Source organism: Lissotriton helveticus, chromosome 1_1 (genome assembly GCF_964261635.1).
Source record: "Lissotriton helveticus chromosome 1_1, aLisHel1.1, whole genome shotgun sequence".
Taxonomy (NCBI): domain Eukaryota; kingdom Metazoa; phylum Chordata; class Amphibia; order Caudata; family Salamandridae; genus Lissotriton; species Lissotriton helveticus.
In genome coordinates this window covers 2,141,420,021-2,141,434,120 of record NC_136057.1, presented here as the reverse complement: position 1 = coordinate 2,141,434,120, position 14,100 = coordinate 2,141,420,021, and the positions used below count along the sequence as shown (strand labels likewise).

At 53.6% G+C, this 14,100-nt stretch overlaps 1 protein-coding gene across 5 annotated transcripts in view; it reads left to right on the top strand.

Annotated features, from left to right (window-relative positions):
- EVI5 (ecotropic viral integration site 5) overlaps window positions 1–14,100 on the top strand; it is a 936,315-nt gene that overhangs the window by 444,548 nt on the left and 477,667 nt on the right. The gene's annotated exons all lie outside the window — the stretch shown is intronic.

Genomic DNA, 14,100 nt, shown 5'->3' with positions numbered 1-14,100 from the left:
TAGTTCTGCAGCTGGTACAGGAGTCTAGGGAGGGCGACCATCTTAAAGATTGCTGATCTGCCATAGATGTTAAGGGGCATGCGAGACCAGGTCTTGACGTCCGATTGGACTCTGTCCCAAACCAGCTGCACGTTGCGCTCCCATGCAATTGCGGCAGATTCAGACAGGAAGACTCCCAGGTATTTTAGACCACCAACCGCGACCTGTAAGGCCGAGGCCCAAGGGAACGCCTCCGACCTTCCACCTAGTATCCATAAAGTCGATTTACGCGGGTTGAGGAAGAGTCCTGACACTTCTCCAAAAATACGCATTATGTCCAGGATCCGCGGGCCAGAACGATGAAGGTCGGTCAGAAAGAAGAGGACATCGTCTGCGTATAACGCAATCCTGTCCGAGAGTCCCGCTCCCCACACAAAGCCCCGAAGCTGCGCATCAATGCGCACCCACGCGGCCAGCGGTTCCATGACCAATGCAAAAAGGTACGGGGAGAGGGGGCACCCCTGGCGGGTCCCCCTGGCGACTGGGAACTTCTCCGATATAGCCCCCGAAACACGCACCGAGGCGGTGATGTCCGTGTATAGAAGCCGGACATACGAGACAAAAACTGGACCTAGGTTGAGCCGCGGCAAAAGAGCGAAGAGGTAAGTCCAACTGACCGAATCGAACGCCCTATCGATGTCTGCCAGTAGAAGCGCCGCCTGCTCTCCCGTCGCTCCCATCGCATCCACGGCCGCCTGTGCGCGCCTGATATTGTGTTGCGTCGCCCTACCGGGCATAAAGCCCGCTTGATCCGGGTGGACTAGGTCTGCTATATACGGGAGGAGGCGGTTCGCCAATGCCTTGGCCAACAATTTGGCTTCAAAGTTGATCAGGGATATGGGGCGATATGACTCGTGTCTGTTGGGTGACCTGCCTGGCTTCTGAAAAACTACGATTTCAGCCTGACGCCAGTCCACCGGTAAGCTACCACATTCCTGCGCCGCCTCCAGTGCCCGCCTATAATGCGGCCCCAGCTGCAAGTGGAATTTCTTATAGAATTCGCTGGGAAATCCGCTCGGTCCGGGCGCCTTACCAGTGTTGAGTTGTCCCAATGCATCGCCTAGTTCCTCCGCCGTCAAGGGGAGATCAAGGGCAGTCTTGGCTTCGTCTGTTATCGCACGAGGGGGAAGGTCAGCGATGAACTTGGCAATAGCCTCCGGCGGGAGACTGTCTCGAGGAGCGTATTGTATCGCATAATAGCGAGCAAAGCTCGCCGCAATGGTAGCCGGATCCGTCATGGCAATCTCTTCTTCGTCCACGAGGCCCGGTAAAGTAACCGGTTGCAGTGTTTGTTGACAGTCTATGGAGCATGGTGCAGGACTTGTCACCCCACTGGTAGACCCTGCTCCGCGTAGCCAGCCAGGCCTGTCGCGCCTCGTCAAGTAAAACTGAGGCGTAGGATTGCTGCGCCTGCAGGAGCAGTCTGAGTGCTACACCATTACCGTCGTTCCGACACCGAGCTTCCAATACCCCTACTCTAGCCGACGCCGCTACTATAGCCTCCTGACGACGTCGACGGGCGGCAGCGCACCAAGCTATGTCGACACCTCGCAACGTGGGCTTCATGGCCTCCCAGACCGTCACTCCATCAATCTCCTCAGTCAGGTTCTCTTGCCAGTAGTGGGCAATCGCTCCGCGCATGTGATTTGTATAGTCTGCTTGCTGGAGATGCCACGAGGACATCCGCCACCGAAATGGCTGGTGCGACCTGCGCAGTGCAATCCGTACTACGACTGGGGAGTGGTCGGACAGCCCACGAGGCTGAATCACGGCCTGCTTCACTCTGCCAAGAAAGGCCCCCGGCACAAACACACAGTCCAGTCGGGAGAAGGAGCCATGCACGGCAGATACATACGTGTACTCGCGCGACTTGGCATGCAAATGCCTCTAGACATCCACCCAGCCCAGCCCATCAACCATCGCCTTCAAGCGTGTAGGGGAGGTCACCACCGCGGTCTCTTGCAGCCTCTTCCGATCCAGGCACACATCCACCACATCGTTCCAGTCACCACCTATCACAGCCAAAGAGTCCGGGATCTCAGCCCACAATGCAAAGAGGCGCTCAGCCAGGGACCATTGTAAAGGAGGAGGGGCATACACACAGCCAAACACCACCGGCTCCGTACCAATCATACCTTTGACAAAGACATACCGTCCTTGGGGATCTAGCCAATGACGCTCGTGGGTATATGACAGTCTTCTGTGTATAAGGATGGCCACCCCCCTCGAGCCTCTAGAAAATCCTGCATGAAACACTTGAGTATAGCCAAAGCGCTGTAAGCTTAGTACCTTTGTTCCCAACATATGCGTCTCCTGCAATAGCATGACATCAGCTGAGTCTCTCTTGCCCCAGCGCAACACTGCCCCTCGCTTAATTTTGTCCAACATCCCCCTCACATTCCAACTTAAAATTCTCATAGATCCACTGGCAAGTGTCATCTGTGTGGGATCAGCCATAGTCTCGATGAGAAAGTCTCAGAAAGCCCCAGGACCCAGCCCAGGCACCTAGCAGCATGCATATCACTGTAGCCAAAATCGCGTGCGTCCCGTCCAAAACCCCCCCAACCCCCCCAGCTCTTCCTACTAACACTACCCCAAAAACTGCCCAACTCCCAACACCCCTCCTCCCCCCACCCCTATACCTCATTAAACCCTGAAGTATCTGTCGCGGCATGGGGAGCTTCGGGCCCAAAACATAGTGCCCAAAACCACCCATACCAATGGATCCCACTACACCCCCCAACTAACGGGATCTACCCTTCGGGGCTGCCTCCCAACGTGAGAGGACAAGGCCGCCCACACGTCAACACCCCGAGCCCCAATGAACCACAAGTGACCTGTAACTCGGTCAGGGCGAGGCAATCAGGCCTCACCAACAGCGGCCCACCTGAGACAAGCCAATGTCCAGGTCTCACCACCCCTGGCGTTAGTCTCTCGACCATCGCGGCAGCAGCTCCGGGCCTCTCGGATAGTCCAATGAGGAAGAGAGATCAGATATAGGAGATGGAGGTCCCATGGTCTTTAAAGCCCTTTCCCGGACTGATCAGTGTTGGACTGCACACCATCCCGCGGGGCGCCCCCGGATCGGGAGCGTCTCCGCGACCGAGATTTCCTGTGTCTTTTACCCCTAACGGAGGAGTCACTCCTTTCCTGCGACGATCCACGCGATGGTCCGGGGTTCAGGCCCGGCTGGGCGTTCGGCCGGAGCCGGATTGTCTCATCGGTCCAACCATACACTGCCTCCGGAGTATCAAAAAAATGAGTCTTGGACTGGAAGACGACTCGAAGACGAGCCGGGTAGAGCAGCGAATACGGAATCTTCAAACCTCGGAGCTTGGCTTTCGCATCTTGGAAGGAGCGACGCTGCTGCTGCACCTGTTTGGTATAGTCTGGGAAAATCATAATCTTGTGATTATCGAACAGCAACGCGTCTTTGGCCCGTGCTTCGCGAAGTATAGTATCCCTATCGTGGAAGTTGAGGATTTTAGCGATGATAGGGCGCGGTCGCTCTCCCACTGGCGGCTTCTGCATCAGAGCTCTGTGGGCGCGTTCCACTACAAAACAGCGCGAAAGGACGTCTGGAGGGAGCCAACTTTCTAGCCAACGCGTCAAGAACGCATCCATGGGCCCATTCTCGCAATCCTCCGGAAAACCAATGAAGCGTAGATTATTCCTGCGCGCTCGCCCTTCTGCGTCCTCAACGCGGAGTGCCAGTCCCTTTTGGATCTTGTCCATCTCTGCCACTTTCTTTTTCAGGGCACCCACATCATCCTCTACCCCCGTGATCCTTGTTTCGGCCTCCGTGATGCGAGCAACAGCGTTGCGAAGGTCCTGGCGCAAGAGCATGACATCGGCTCCCACTGCCCCGATCTTGGCGTCCAGTGAGTCTCTGGATTGCGTGATGGCAGCCATCAGGGCCGCGTTGTCAGGTCCCGTGTTCTGACCGCCTCCTGAGGCCCCCGACCCCCCGCTGGGTCCGGTAAACTTGTCGATCGGACCTTGCTTGTTGGGTCCAGCGCCGCCCCCACCTCTTGTCATGATTAGGGGGAGTTGGGCGAACCACTCCGCACCCTCAGTAATACAGAAGTAGAATTCACTCGGGGGGCCGAGCGTCACACTGCAGGTGGACACACCAAAGCGGGGGGTACTCACAGTTCTCCGTGTACCGCAGTTGGATCAGGCCTCGGTCCACTCCAGGGCAGCAGGCGCAATCCCCAAGGTTTCGGGGATAGGTCTCACTGGACTCTATATGCTACCGATCCACTGCCCAGCCAGCACAGCCGCAGGATTTGCAGCGGTCCAATCTCAAAGGGGCCCCCGACCCCACGGGCCTCCGACCACACAGCGTCTGCTCCCCCGTCAGAGAGCCAAAGATGATTGTGCCAGGCGGGGACCGCCAAACTCAAGGTCCCGGCTGCTCAAAGGCCCGGCAGGTCGCAGCACCACTCCAGCGACCCCGGGGCGCCAGGTCCCTCCGCCGCCACAGCAAAGTCTGTCAGGGGACTCCTCCGTCTCGTCCCCGGGCACAGGCAGCCCCGGACCCCGGCAAGGGAATTGCGCCGCCGGACCCCACGCCACCAGAGGAGTCCAGCCCACAATGTAGATGGGCCGTAGTCGCGAGGTGTCTCCCTTGGCACCCCCTCCACACGACGGATAATGTCTCTTGGCAAGGCCACGGTCCCACCAACACCAGGGACACCCAGCGCCGACTCACCACCGTCCAGACGCGGGCCAGCTCAGTGTCACGAAACTCGAGGCCCCGGCTGCTCGGGGTCTGCACAGGCCACAGCGGTTCCGTAACATCTAGGGGCTACCCAGGCGTGGGAGTCCGCTCCACCGGACACTGCAGTAACCCCTTCCACCTCCGGCGCCGCAGGCTCCGATCCGGGAGGCGTCCGACCGGTCTGACCAGCGGCCGCTGGCCGATGACTCGAAAATTGAGGTCCCGGCTCCGTCTGCCGGCCCCAGGCCGCACCTCGCCACAGACGATTTCAGCTCACCAGAGCGGCCGGGGGGATAGCGTGCCACACCGGACAGATCGAGATGCTGCCAGGAACAATCACCACTCAGGTAGGGCAGTTAACGGGCTCGGGGGTCAGGATAAATGAAAGAATTATGTCAGGGCAGGCGGGAGCTCTACAACGCTGCGACCGCCATCTTCGCCCGCCAAGCCACTCCCCCCTTCCTACTCCTTTTGACTGCTTTATCCACTTAGTATTAGATATGCTCCTTGGGTCTTTACACACAGCCTTAGGGCCTCTCTTCTTTGAGACTAGGGCCTTCCCTACCTGCACCATATTCCCCTCATTGGTTCTCTTCCCCCTTCTTTTAACCTTCTATATATTCCTTGATTCTTTTCTGCCTTGGGAGACTTAGCCAAAGCTTTGGTAATGTATAGTTTCCTCATCTCTTGAGGGTATTTCCTTGGGCCTTTTCCCTTACATATGTGTTTCCTTCCTTTCAATTGCCACATGTACCAGGTCCCAACCCACCCATGATACCGTCTTTTCACCAACATAAGTCTTTTAGACACATACACAGAGGAACTATCCCCCACACCCCCTATGCACATATTTACTAGGCTCAGAGTTATGAGGGAGCATAGGTCTTACAAGCGAAGGCATACATGTACAGCGGACGCGCGTTACGAGTGGCATTCTGTTATTCTGTTTTTAAAAGTACAAACTGATTTTATGTTTCGCCTGATCTCTTTGCTGTTCGCTTACATTTTTGCTGACCTACCTTAAACCTGCAGTACTTTTCCCTCCTACCTGGTCCACCACGGGCTCCGCCTGATTGTTGTGGAGGGTAGCGAGGACGACCGTGCATCACTTCCGGTCGCGAGGGTGGAGCCAGGGGTTAGCGGCTTAGTCTACTTAGTTGTGTGCAGTTCCTGATGTAGAGCGGACGCGCATTACGATTTAGGTGATCGCGCTAGCTGCTGGCATTCTGTTATTCTGTTTTTAAAAGTACAAACTGATTTTATGTTTCGCCTGATCTCTTTGCTGTTCGCTTTTTAATACATTTTTGCTGACCTATCTTAAACCTGCACTCCTTTTCCCTCCTACCCCTGTCCACCACGGGCTCCGCCCGATTGTTGTGGAGGGTAGCGAGGGCTACGGTGCATCACTTCCAAAGGGAAGCCCATCTGCGCCCGTCCATGCCCGGCCCGCGACCAGCGCCAGCCATGCTGCTGGAGGGCCCCGGACCACCCCGCTGTACTGGACTAGATCGCAGCTGCTGGGAATGAGACATGGTGCTTGCATCCCAGCCACTCCGTACATACCTGCGGGATTTGAAGAACAGCACTTTAGGTGCCCACACTGTTCCCTAGTGCTCGATCCCTGTTCCATCTGACAAGCTAGAATACCTGGATCAGCCAGTCGCCTTGTGACCCTCAAGGTAGGGTTAGTTAATTGTCGCTCATTACCCTGTCATGCCAGCGATATTTGGTTATCGCTCTCTTCCAAAGCATGGGATATTTTATTTTCAACTGAGACGTGGATTAAAGACTCTTCCAACCCAGATATAACCCTTGCTATCCCCCCAGGCTATCATTTTGTAGGACTAAATCGGGAGAGCACAAAAGTAAGGGGGGGTGGCTGTTATCCTGCAATCTCACTTAAAAATAACAGCAAGGAAAATTACTAAATTAGGCCTTATTGAAGCCCTGTACTTTACCATTGTAAATACATCCACCATGATTTTAGCTGGCGTTCGGGTGTATAACCCACCTTCCGCCCCACCACCTTTGCTCTCCTCATTGATTGACACGATTGCAGACCTGTCCCTTAAACATCCTCACTTTACTGTCCTGGGGGATTTTAATCTCCATGTAGATGTGGCCACCTGCACTCAGGCCACTAACTTTCGAGACTCTATGCTCGGCTTAAATTTGACCCAGCTGGTCCAGGGTCCTACACATTCAGCTGGTCATACCCTTGACCTTGTCTTTTCGAATCATCCGAGCCTTGTCGTTTACCCCTCCCTACCTCTTGTCTGGACGGACCATTATCTGATTCCGCTGGAGCTGACTTTGTCATGTCCATCTATTCTCCCAGTAATAGGTAGGGAGCAAGGGAGGAAATGGTATAAGGCGACTTGTGCTGCTCTAGAGCCTATCTTTCCCAAACGGTTAGGGCCGCCCTCCCACGATCTAAATGCAGATGTAGCCAAATTTAACTCTGCCCTCTCCTCCTCGATAGATCTGCTCGCTCCATTTGCACCTTTTGCCACCGTAAGGTCTAGACCATCTGCGCCCTGGTTCTCCCCGACATTACTGGAGGAAAGGAGAAGATGTAAAAGATTAGAACGTAAATGGAGATTGACGTATGATCTCTCCGCAAAAGCGACTTATAAAGCTGCACTAAAGAACTTCCATAAATTAAAAAGAAAGACTATGAGAGATTTCTTTGTAGAAAAAATTAAGAACGCTGAAAATTCAGCAAAAACCTTGTTTAACATCAAGGAATTCTCCACTCCCTCTGTCCTGGCCACACCGATTCCCCCCAGCCAAGCTCTCTGTGAGGGTCTCTCCAATTTCTTCCATGATAAGATTAAGAACATCTCTTCTTACTTTAGTCAGGAGAGGGCTTTGCGCCATCTTAATCCCAAAGCTATGCAGAAGGAGGCTTTTGTGTCATTTAAGAAGCTAACTTTGGAGTCTGCCTTGACTCTGTTTAACCGATGTAAATCGGTATCTCCTCTTGATCCATCTCCAGCAAAGATCTTAAGTGAACTGGCCCCTTTGGTGATTAGCCCACTTCTTGCTATTTGGAACACCTCACTTCTTACAGGCCAATTTCCCTCTGCCTGGAAGCAGGCTATGCTGATTCCAATCATCAAGAAGGCGGACGCCGACCCGGCACTGTGCAGCAATTATCGGCCCATATCCCTTCTCCCCAAGCCAGCTAAAATTTTAGAAAAAGGTGTACAGGAGCAACTGACTGGCTATTTGGAAACTAATCATCTCTTGCATGATTCCCAGTCTGGATTTAGACCGGGTTTCAGCACTGAGACTGCGCTGCTTGAGGTGGCTGAGTCTATTAGAGAGTGCGTGGATAGGGGCGAGGAGGCTATGCTAGTTCTCCTCGACTTATCCGCGGCTTTCAATACCATGTCCCATGACATATTACTGGATCGCTTGCGCAACATTGGAATCGGGGGTACCCCCTTGGCCTGGGTAAGATCGTTCCTGGAGGGTAGATCTCAACAAGTCTTCCTTCGGCCTTTTGTATCGGAAGTAAAGCCCCTGCTCTGCGGTGTTCCACAGGGCTCTGCACTTAGCCCTGTATTTTTTAATATCTATCTTACCTCGCTGGCAAAGTTGGCTGAATCCTGGGGAGTCAGAGTGATCTCTTATGCTGATGATACTCAGCTGGTGTTTTCCTTTAGAGATCGCTCTGACGGCAGTTTGGCCAATTTTCGTCACTGCCTTATTAACATCTCCTCCTGGATGACGTCTAACAGTCTTAAACTTAATACAGAACGGAAGTCTTATTTTTTAATCAGAAGTCCCCTCTTTCCCCTTCGCTCTGTTGGCCGACGGGGCTTAATCCTCCACCTGCTCCGGCTCAAACAGCTCGTAATTTGGGCTTTCAATTTGACAACGTTCTATCTTGCAAAACTCATATCAATAAAGTGACTTCAGCCTGTTTGGCAAACTTCGCATGATCAGAAAAATTTCTCCATATCTCCCTCTTGATTCCCGTAGGACGGTTGTCCATGCCCTGATCACCTCTCACTTGGACTACTCAAGTAGCCTGTTTGTTGGGGCTCCAGCATACCAGATCCATCGATTGCAGATCGTGCAGAATGCTGCTGCTAGGCTAATTGGTAACATCCCCTATCGCCACTCTATTTCCCCTTACTTGAGGAAGCTGCATTGGTTGCCAGTGACCCGACGTATTCAATTTAAAGCAATGGTCTTTGCTTTCCGGGCCCTCAATGGCCTTGGCCCAGCCTATCTGCAAAAGAGGCTTAAACCTGTTCATTCAATTAGAAATCTTAGATCTAACAATCTGTCTTCTTGCCACCCCTCGGTTTCAGCGATCCAGAATGGGAGGCAGGTCCATTACTGTAAGGGCCGCTAAACTTTGGAACAGCCTCCCATTAGAGCTTAGGCTGGCCTCATCGGAATCACTGTTTCGCAATAAACGAAAGACCTGGCTGTTCTCCAGTCCCTAGCCGCTTCCATATTTATTTGTAGTCCGCTCTCTATAGCGCTGGGACACCCCCGTTGGGGGTAGCCGTGCGCTTTATAAGCTTCTAAATAAATAAATAATACAAGAATTAATTAGGTTTAACTCGCAATGGATCTCCTTTAAGATGTGGGCCTCCACGCTCAGGCACTCATTTGTTGTAAATGATGACTCCAATATCCTATGCAGCATCTTTTGAACCTGAAACCTGGCTGCTGTTGGAGGAGGCTGCCCTCTATCCCTCTGCCTGGGGATACCACCGCTTTCCGCTACAACTCACAGCACCCGCTTCGCGGGTGCCGCTTCGCGGTCAGCTGTGAGGGGCTGACGCTGCTTGGGCTCTAGTGCAGCAGTGCGGCAGCAAGATCCTAGGAGCCTCGGAGGTGGTGCGTGAGCAGGGACTCTCTAGACCAGGAGTCCCTGCGCTGATCAGCTGTGCTTGGCCGCGCCCCCTGGGAGACACGCCCCCGCTCGCAACGCCTTCTATGTAATGGTTAGCCCAACGCATAGCGGGACGCGAGCGGGACGCCGAGCGAAGCACGGGCAAAGGGTGGGCAGTCTGTGGCAGTCAGGGGCTGTCAAAGGCTGGGCTGGGCCACCCATCTTTCGCCCACGGACCTTAAAGGTATTTGATCACCGGCTGAGGGAGCAGACACCATCATGTCCACTCGGTCGGGGAAAAGCATCAGGGGAGGGGGGGGGAGGGAGTTGCTGGGAGTGCAGTGATAGGAACAATGGACAAATTTATAACCAGAGTAGCCGCTGTCATAGAGAAGGAGATAGCAATGACGGAACGCCGCCTATCTCAGGACTATTTACCGGCTAGACGCTCCTCTCTTGGTTCTATGGCACAGGCTTTGTCCCCTACCACTGTGCCGGACCCTTCCCCTCTCCTCCTTGACACGTCTGAGCAGCCACGGATGTCTGCTATACAAGCAAGTATTGACAGGCTGGAGAGCTTGTTAGTTCAATCACCATCTACTGATATTAGTCCTGTGGTTTTGGACCCCTGCACATTAGATCCCCCTTGCCCTGACATCGGCAAGGTTTTGCTCCCATCACATCAAGATTCTCCCCTGGCTCCGTCTGTCGTGCAAGGCCCAAGACTCCCTTAACCGGAAAAAAAGGAAATGGGCTGCTAGCACACGGAAAGGCAGCCACACTACACTGTACAAGCGCCCCAGGAAACAAGTGGCAAGGGGCCTGGGCATTAAATCAGGTAAGGGTTCAGTTGTAATGGACCCCGAAAGGGTAGGTGGGAATCTCTCACTAGGTACGGCACCTGAGGCCGTGCAGGTAAACTCCAATTCCCCAGATAAACCAGTAGCTTCGCAGGCCTCTGCTTCCCTTAAGCAAACCGAGGACCTGATTAAAACTTTATTAGTCCCGCTCACTGATCAAGTCAAGGGCCTGGGGGTTAGGCTGGACAAATTTGAGCAGTCCACCCTCGACAATTTTTACTCACTTAAAACGCTCATCAAACTCCAGTCTAGATTCAGCGACGACAACATGGGTGGGACTAGGGGAAATCGGGAACCCGAAGACCTAGTGCAGGCCCCACCATCGGTAACGTCTATACCTACTGTTGACGCACCTAAGGACCTGACCGTCACTCCCGAGGTTCTTACTACGACCAAACCGGGATCTACCATACATACTGCTCAGGTCCACGTAAGATCCCCTAAGAACTCTAAAGTTTTGAATAAGAAACATGACAATGCTAAGCCGCCAGCGGGTGGGGCTTTGGGTAAGCCTAGGCAACCGGCTCAGGGAATCGACCACGGCAAGAGAGTAGGGCCGGCTCCCGTAGCAAAACACATCACGAGTTATCTAGGAGCCGGTCCTCCAGCTGACACTACTCCGAAAGCTACCCACAAGAACCCCCCAGTAAACCTCCCCCCGTAGTGCCACCCATATGTTGCTGTTCTTGTCAATGTCCCACCTCTGAAGGATGCCCAGTTTGAAACCCACCAGACCCTAAAAAAGGGTACTCTGCATTGGTTAAAAACAAACAAACCATTACCTAGGGGTATGGAAGGGTTGATCCTAGGAGTGCGCAGGGTAGGCTGGATAGGACAGAGCAGGAAACGACTGGAAGGGGATTGCGTGGTAGTTAATTTCAAAGACAATAGAGTAGCACAAACAATCTGCAACCAGAATCAGCATGAGGGTGGTCCTGGCATTAGCGTGGTGGACCTGTCTTATTTCTACCCGCGCCCCTCTACGAATCACTTTAGGCCAGCAACTAGGGAAACATGCCACAGCACTGGTGATTGTCCATGGTATTCGGTGGCACCCCAGTTCTACCCTCAGGCAGTTTGGCCAGGATCGATCTGGGGCACCACGGGATATTGACTTGAAGATCCCCGTGGCCCGGTCTCGGGGGTCCCCAAATTGGGAGGGGCTGCTTATTCTACCGAAAGGCTGACCAACCTGCCCTCCCCAACCGCAAAGCCCCTAGCTCCAATTGTTAGTAGGGACCCTGAGGGGGGGCAGGCTATCAGCAGAGTGGGAAGTGGTCTTTCCGTCCCGCTTGGGGGCGTTGCCGACCGCGAAGTCGAGTCCAGTCGCATCCCAGCTGTAACGGATCCAGTCTTTAGGGTTTTCAGCTGGAACGTGGCTGGAATAGCTAGGAAGCTTGCCCTGCCTGACTGGAATGCTCTCGTGGAAGAGTATTCGATTTGCATCTTCCAGGAGACGTGGAGTAGGGAGCCCATCCATAAGGCAGGTTACTCCTCTTACTCCACTCCAGCTGTCTATCCAGAAGCAGGGAGGGGACGCCCCTCCGGTGGTCTCCTCGTCTGGGTGGCTACCGCTCTAAATTGTAGGGTAGAGGTCCACCAGACCAACAGTCCCGATCTCCTCAATATCACCCTGAAAGATGCCCGGGGTCGTCCCATTCTGAATATTTTTAACATCTATGCACGGGGCACAAAGGGTGGTAGACAGTCGCCCACAATTGCCCTCCTGGCGGGCTTGTTAAGGACATCTCCTTATAAATCATGTACCTTGGTTGCAGGTGATCTAAATTGTACGTTCGAGAGGTGGACTGAAGTGGCACTTCAGATCAATACCCTTAGTGTGGAGTTTGATCTGAGGGCACTCAATGGGAGGTCACGTTCGGATAGGGCAGGCGTCCACACCTACAATAGGCCCAACCACACGTCAAGAATTGATTATATCTTGCTCGACGTGTGTTTATGGAGGTCGGTGAGGGACATGGTAATTATTCCGTCCGTCGAGAGCGATCACAACTTGCTCTCACTGATCCTGACTCCATGTTGGTTAGACAGCATAGGGGGCCCTTTGCCTATTGTCACTGCCAACTCTGGGTGTACATCTGTTTCGCATTGCGGCAGGCGGCTGAAGTGGCCAAAGCTCAAGCTCTCTTCTGAGAAGGTTGAGGCAATAAAGCTACTCCTGGCTGCAGCCCAACGCAACTTGGTTAATCCCGAGGGAGGCCCGGTGGGGGTGTCCGGGAAGTTCTGCGACCTGACCAAGGCCTTAAGCAACTTGTTTATTGCACCAACTAGGCATAAGGGGGCTAAAACAAGGCCATTGAGAAGACAGGGCTGGTATACCCATAATTGCAGGGTAAGGAAGAAAATGTTGGTGGAAGCAGTTAAGTCAAAATCCCAAATCAAGATTAGGGAGGCCAGGAAGCTCTACTCCCAGAGTCTACAAACAGCAAAAAAAGAATGGGAGGAAAGGTTTTGGGGCGGACCTTCTGGCTGCCAGCAAAGGTAAGGATGCAAAGGGCTTCTGGAACCTGGTGGGATCTAGGAGCCGACCCGACGACACACTGAGGACTTGTACCATCCCGTCCCAGACCTGGTCCAATCATTTTGGGGCTCTATATTCCCCGGCAGAAGGACCCCTTAATGAGCCAGTTTTACCCTCCACCTTGGGATGGGATAGTATCCTTGACTCTTTCACTGTCCAGGAGGTAGCAAATGTAATAAAGTCCGTGGTACCCTTGAAAGCAGCCGGCCCAGACGGGCTTCCAGGGGACTTACTCAGAGCTTACCCGACTGAATGGGCCATTGTGATCTCCACCCTTCTGAATGCCATCATGGAAGGTAGACCTGTCCCAGAATCTTGGAAGGGGGCGGAGGTCGTTCCCATATTTAAAAAGGGATGTCGGGAAAACCCAGGGAATTACAGGCCAATAAGCTTGATTGACTCGACACAAAAAGTGGCGGGGAAGGCGATTTTAGGGAGGATCCTCCACTGGGTGGATGAAAACCGTATTTTATCTGACTTCCAGGCAGGATTCCGCTCAGGAACGGGCACTATAGAACAAGTCTTCAGACTAATGCTTCTGCACTGGAAGGTGGTGGAGCTGGGAAAGGGCAGTCTCTATTTGGCCTTCATCGACCTAAAGACAGCCTTCGACCTGGTTCCCAGGGAGGAACTTTGGAGGGTGTTGCAGGGTCTTGGGTTGCCTCCCTACATTCTGTCGCTCCTGATAAAACTCCATACTGATAATTATGCCCAGGTGCGGTGGGGTAAAAATGGGGAAACGACCGAAAGGATCCCGGTGTGTAGGGGCATCCGCCAGGGTTGTGTGTTGGCTCCCACCCTATTTTCTTTGTACGTAAATGGTGTGGCAGAGCACCTGCTTCAAGAACCAGTGGACGCACCCTCCCTGGGGGGCGTACGGATCCCCACACTGTTGTTTGCGGACGACACCCTCCTCATCGCCAAGACCCCACAAGGTCTCCAGAAGCTTTTGACCCGATTCCAGGATTTCTGCTTGGCAAGGGGACTGGTGATCAATGTGGATAAAACTAAATACCTGATCATGCATCCACCGCGGAAACCAGGACGCCCTCCAGTCTTGAACTCTGTCCCTCTTGAG